Source organism: Cyprinus carpio, chromosome B20, assembly GCF_018340385.1.
Source record: "Cyprinus carpio isolate SPL01 chromosome B20, ASM1834038v1, whole genome shotgun sequence".
Lineage (NCBI taxonomy): Eukaryota > Metazoa > Chordata > Actinopteri > Cypriniformes > Cyprinidae > Cyprinus > Cyprinus carpio.
In genome coordinates, this window is record NC_056616.1 from 30,007,618 (window position 1) to 30,014,787 (window position 7,170).

The 7,170-nt window shown below is 36.5% G+C and overlaps 1 pseudogene; it reads left to right on the top strand.

The window, feature by feature from the left end:
• LOC122140991 overlaps window positions 1-6,179 on the top strand; it is a 28,975-nt pseudogene extending 22,796 nt beyond the window's left edge.
• Window positions 6,180-7,170: the final 991 nt, after the last annotated feature.

Sequence of the window (7,170 nt, forward strand, 5' to 3'; positions counted from 1 at the left end):
TCCAATTTGGGAACTGATTTTCCCACATATTCTATTAATTAAATTGAATTTTAATGTATTTGTTCCTTCATACTTTAAGAGGATCCATCTAGTTAATTTATAAGTAATTCATATGTATTTTGAGTCTTTAAAATAACTCTCATGGCTTGAAGCATCATCCTTTAGTACAATCTTCCATTCCGACTGGCATTGTAGGTGTTGTGCTCACACGTTTCTCATTTCCTCATTTCCATCCATACCCACCCATTCACCCCTAACCTCAGAGATCAAAGCTGATGACTTTCCTATGAAAGGCACCAAACCCAAGGAGAAGAGCAAAGACAAGAAGAGCTCCAAGGACAAAAAGAAGAACCATGATGGCACAGAAAAAACGACCTCCAAAACCAAAAGTTGATGAACTCATGGTCAGTGATTCTTTTTAAAAATTTTAGCCCACGGTGGTTGTGTTTTTGATTTTTGCTGTATTTTAAACATTCATTTAAAAGTTACTGTTCAAAAGTTTGGAGTCACAGAGTTCAAAAATTCAAAGACTTCCTGACCCCAAAATTTTTAACAAACATTAGCTAAACTGTGAACTGTAGCAGTTTATCCTTATTTTAGTATAAATATAAACACCTTTATCTCAGGTGTACAATAAAGAGCTGGAGAGTGAGTTTGGTAACTTTGAGGACTGGCTCCACACCTTCAACCTGTTTAGAGGAAAGGCCGGAGATGATATCGACCACAATGTGGTTGATGATGACAGGATTGTGGGCAGATTCAAGGTAAGAATATATAAAAGTATCAAACAGGCTTCAGAGATGACGTTAAACATCTTATTTTGATTTGAATCTGTCTCCTTGAACCAGGGCTCCCTCTGTATGTATAAACTTCCACTCTCTGAGGAGATCACCAGGGAGGCAGGATTTGACCCAAACATGGGCATGTTCCAAAGTATTCCTCATAATGACCCTATCAATGTTCTCATAAGGATTTATATCATTAGAGTGAGTGAATTCAGCTTTGAATTGTAAGTGTTATTCAGACGGCACTGTCTCAAAAGTAACATGACTCTCTTCTCAGGCCACAGACCTGCATCCCGCGGATATAAATGGTAAAGCAGATCCTTATATAGTCATTCGATTGGGAAAGTCAGAGATTCGGGACAAGGAGAACTACATATCCAAGCAGCTTAATCCTGTCTTTGGAAAGTGCGTAGGCTATACTATTGTAAACCAACCAAAACAATAAATTGGTTAAAGTTCAAACAAGAAAATAATTTCTTGAAACCGCACTCTCCTCTCTTTCCTGTCCTTAAGGTCATTCAACATAGAGGCAACATTCCCAATGGAGTCCATGCTGACGGTTGCAGTATATGACTGGGATTTGGTTGGAACTGATGACCTGATCGGTGAGACTAAGATTGATTTGGAGAACCGATACTACAGCAAACACAGGGCCACATGTGGCATTGCATCCAACTACTCTGTGTGAGTACTTCCTTTCTTGTACTTTCTATAGGTTATCAACACACTGAGCATGAACCTCTCAAATCTTTATAGAACAACATGTTAAAGTTTTTTTATTTATGGGGATGTCAATCAATACATTAATTTTACATGATGTAACAATTCATAAAATGTATCACAATTAAATTCATATATCAACATTTATAAATGTGATGATAATAATAGAGCAGCCATATCCAGCATAATCCATTCAGTTGTGTTTCTTGATCTGTCCAAGGCAGACATGAAGTCCCTTTATAATTAATGTTTTAAACTGACATTTTTTTTTTTCACTGTGAAACCATCCAGCCATGGTTACAATGTATGGCGTGACCCGCAGAAGCCAACTCAGATCCTTGCTAAGTTGTGCAAAGAAGCTAAATTGGATGGACCCCACTATGGACCTGGTGGGAAGGTCAAAGTTGCAAACCGCATCTTTCTTGGGCCAACAGAAATTGAGGATGAGAGTGGTAAGACATTCACAGAGCCTATACAGAGTTTATGTTTTCTCTGATCATATATGAAAAGACATCAATTTCGTTTGGCTTACAGGTCTGAAGAAGCAGACAGAAGAACACTTGGCTCTTACGGTTCTTAGGCATTGGGAGGAGATCCCACGTGTTGGTTGTAAACTCATCCCTGAGCATGTGGAGACCAGACCGCTCCTCAACCCAGACAAGCCAGGCATAGAGCAGGTACTGTATGCAAGAGTCTGCAACAAAATACCAGTGTGATTACCAGGGACATACCCCAAGGTTCACCAAGTGACCTTGATGAATTGTCCATCATTGGTAACACAGTTCTCAGCAAGAATAAACAACTGCATCAATTTTAGCAGATGCAGTGAATATATGCGTGTTAAATGAGGGAACATTGTAAAATAAAAAATGAAATTTAACTATAAGCTCCTTGAATTTTTATAATCTCACAGGGAAGGATTGAAATGTGGGTGGACATGTTTCCTATGGATGTACCAGCACCAGGACCAGCCATTGACATTTCACCACGCAAACCAAAGAGGTAGATGATTCTGTTCAGTGTCTCGACTTTTGTTGCTTTTCCGTGATTTGCTGCAGGTTAAGGTATTAATGTTTTATTTGTACATAATGTTGCCTTAATGTTTATATGATTTTCCTTAAAGTCTCTAGGTACATGGAACAAAATGTCATTTTTGATATGTGCATCAGTGAATGTAGCTCAAAAAAATAGGAAGCTTTAATAATCAGTCATGCTGAGATCACATACTCACTCTTGGATCATTACACCCTTAAGCAAGGAACAGATTGCTTTGTTTTCTGGATTGCTTGTGCAATTAATATTCCTTGGATGACTTAAAAGCTTTGGATAAAGAACTGGCTGTGAATGGTGAACTGCAAAACTACAGAATGTCTTTTTATCTCAGTTAATTTTTATAATTGTTTACTATAATGATTTTAACTGCGTTTACAGTAACTACAGTGATGCTACTGTGATTCAGCTGAACAGATGACACCAAAAGTTGTAGATAAAACACATCCTCCTTGTTTTTCTTTGCTCTCATACTTACTCTGCCAGCTTCACGCCTCTCATCTGCCTTTATTTGTTCATGTTAATCATCTACTGTGAAGAATCTGCCAATATTTATTAAGGCCTGTACTGTGAAACTGTCCTACTTTAGTCTGAGATATGTATTCGCTGTAAAACGTCAAAATGTGCAGTTGCACCTTATTGACATAAATATAAGAAGCTATTCGCATATTCAATATCATTATACAATAGTGTGCGCTTACTAAATTCTAAAAAGGTAAAGTCATTTCGGGGAAAAGCAGACTTATGTTTCGATCAAAGATTAGAAAGACAAATTTGAATCAATTACAAGCACAGGAACCTGCATTAAGAAAGTAAAAAGGATCATGCTGACTGCAGTTTTTACCTAATCTGATCAAATTATTTTGGTCATATTAATAATAATATATTTTTTCTTTTAAATCTAACAAGTTACTGTAGTTTAGATATTACCACATGACGCACATGGGTTAAAACACTTTTTACGGTTTGAGACGATGATCCCATTTTTTTCATCTCCCAGATATGAGCCTCAGGGTGATAATATGGAATACTGACGAGGTAATTCTGGAAGACGATGATTACTTCACAGGGGAAAAGTCCAGTGACATTTTTGTGAGGGGGTAGGTATGGGCAGGTGTGTGAAAAGTGTGTGGTTTAATCGGTTACCTTTTGTTTTGTTTGTTTCTGTTTTCTTTTGTTGTTCGTCTGTGTTGTTGCGTTTGGTGTTATTTTGTCTATCCCTCCTCCCTGCCCCCATGTCATTGCTGTGCTGTTATCTAGCTTTGAGCTTCGTGTTATTATTTGGAACACTGATGATGTAGTTCTAGAGGACGATGCTTTCATGACAGGAGAGAAGATGTCTGACATCTATGTCAGGGGGTAAAGATGATACGATCACATGGCTTGAATGCTCTGCTCACCGCCTGCAGAAATCTGCACCTGACCCTTCCATTCACAACTAATAAACAAATACCACCCTCCATACAGATTCAAGTTAAACAGGACCATATCATTCAAAATGATGCTGCTTTCTAGTTATCACCTCTAAAAATTCTTTGTAAAATATTATTTCAAATGAATTCAATTGGCTGTAAAGTTGAATTCCTCATAAATATATAATAATTCATTGGTATGGTCTTGGTTTATAGAGCCATTTTTGTTTAGTTTTGTCTTGGGGACTGAGATGTCTTCATCAAATACTGCATGAAAGCATAAAATATGTCTGTTTGCATGCCAGAATCTACTTTTATAATCTGACATGCGACATTTGTATACCAACATGTTGCTTAAGGATCTGTCTCGAGAACTTAATCTGTTTATTTTGAAAAGTTACACATTCAGTTATGCATGTATTGGATCCACACTGTTGGCTACTAATGGTTCAAATAAATGCATAATACAGTAGCTCCATATGATGTAATGCTGTTGTTCTTTCAAACTGGCAAGCTCTGCAAAACGACACCTCACAACTTAAAGGAATAATTCACAGATATATTAAAATTTGCTTAAAATGTACTACCATCACGTCATCCAAGATTTATTTTCTTCCTCAGAATAGATTTTAGAGAAATTCCACTTTATTTTACTTGATCAATAATGGATCCTCTGCAGTACATGGGTGCCGTCAAATGAGGCAGCAAAAATCAATTAACACCTTATTAATTCACAAGTAATCCACACAGCTCTAGTCCATTGGTTAACAGCTTCTCGAGTGAAAAGCTGTGTGTTTGTAAGAAACAAATAAAATGCTACATTTCTCCAAATCTGTTCTGATGTGGAAACAAACTATATCTTGGAAGATCTGTGGGTGTATACATTTTCAGCAAAAAAGTTTTTGGGTGAACTAGTCCTTTAAGTGCAAAAAATTGACTAGATGTCAGGTCAGACATCCCTTTTTCTTCTCTATTTCCAGGAAATTCACCTGTGATTTATATGCACTCTTTCAAATGATGTTATCAAAAAGTCATGAATTAACCATCTGCTTATTCTTTGCGCTTTATTATACAAATATAATAATTTGGTAACTGTAACTGCAATGGCCATGGGGTAGAATTTGGATTCTTTCTTTCTTCTTCTTTTTTTTGATGCAGTATTGAAGTAGATTATTTTATGCATGTTGTCTATTCAGTATTTTTGTATATACTGTACATTTCACACATTATACAAGTATATAAATGCACTCTTTGTTCAGAACATTTGTGCATGTTTTGTCATGCCACTTACACAAGAATGCTTGTATATTTTTGGTATGAATATTAAAATCGTGTTGCTTTTAACAATTGCAAATCATCTCCCTGCTCAGCTGGCTAAAAGGACAGCAGGAGGATAAACAGGACACAGACGTGCATTATCACTCTCTAACTGGGGAAGGAAACTTCAACTGGCGCTTTGTTTTCCCTTTTGACTATCTCATGGGCGAGGAGAGAAGATAGTCATTCTAAGAAGGAACCAGTTTTCCTGGGAGAGGGACTAGTTACAAGATCCTGCTCGACTCACCCTTCAAGGATGGGATGCTGCACCATTCTCCGCAGACGACTTCTGGGTTGTCACAATTCGAAAGACCAAAAGGACACATTATTAGATATTATGATACTGTGGTGCAAGTTCACATACTCTAGATATTTTGGCTTGAAGAATAAACACATTTTGTAATTAATTCTCAGTTAGAAAGTGGTCTTAATTCCAATATAAAATCATTTTTGAATGCATATGTTTAGTTTTGCAGGGCGATTTAGGGACTTGAATAGTTCCCCGAGAGGGCAAAAACAGCTAAGGCAGTGCTCTCTTCAAACATGGTTCTCCAAAGAGCATCAGAGCTGCCAACCATCATCCATCCTTCAAACAGAAAAGAGTGAAGGGCTGGTGGCCATTTCGTGGCCCGGGATTGAGAATGATGAATTTGAGCTCACAGTGAGTAAAATATAATGAATAAAATTAAATGAAAAAATACTAAAACAGCCATTTCATTAACCCAGCTACAATTATTACCTCAAATGTTATTTTATACATTTGTCCTTGATCTTTTGGCATTTTGCCAGCATTGGTGTATTGAAATGGAATTGCATAAGATTAATCTCATTAACATTCTAACCATGTCGTGCGTTGCAGGGGAAAGTGGAAGGGCCAGAGCTTCGCATCTGTTGACAAGAAGCCGGAGGGAGGCTAGAGAAAAAAAATCACGGTCGGACCCTTGGGACGGACTGAAACCTGAGCCACTTGAGAAACCAAAGTACAGACAGATAAGCCAGTATGTACAGTAAACATTTGAACACAGTAGCTTTAGTTGTGTGAATAGTATATAGCACATATATCATATACTGCCAGAGTAGACTATAAAGAACGCCTAGTTTTCTGCCTTAAAACAGTAAAAAAATAAAAAGGGGCATTGTGAGATTAAGTTTAAAATAAGAAAAAAATAAGAATATAAAGTAGCATGCAGGTACACTACCATTTAATAGATTGGGGTCACTAAGGTTTTTTTTTTATGATTTAGAAAGAAGTCTCTTATGCTACACTGAGGTTCTGTGTTAAGTGAAATCCAAAAAAATGTTGTGAAATAATATTACAATTTAAAGATAACAGTTTTCTATTTTAAAATAGTTTTAAAATGTAATTGATTCCCTGTGATTCAAAGCTGAATGTTTCAGGCAGGGGCATTACATCCAGGTCTTCAGTTGATCACAATGATCCTTTTAGAAAATCTGTTCTAATATAATGATATGGCACTCAAAAAACATTTTTTATTATCAATGTTGAAAACACATGTTATGTTGACGCTTTTTCTGAATCTATGATACATTGTTAGGATTGTTGTGAATAAAAGCTCTCAAAACAAATAGCAGTTCTTTGAAACAGAAAATAATTTTGTTACAGTTAAACAGTCTTTACCTGTCCACTTTGTATTAATTGAATGAATCCTCCCTGAGATTAAAAATATGAATTTCTTCTTTCAAAGGTTTAGGACCCCAGTGTATAAAATGGACAATTGTTTAATAAGAAACACTGTGCGATATACAGTTGCAATAGATAAATAAATAAATTCACAATGACCCTTTTTCTTTTTACTCCTGAGGGCAGAAACAGGCTTCCTTAGTAGCCATCATACATGGAGTATTTTCGGGCATACAGTCCTTCA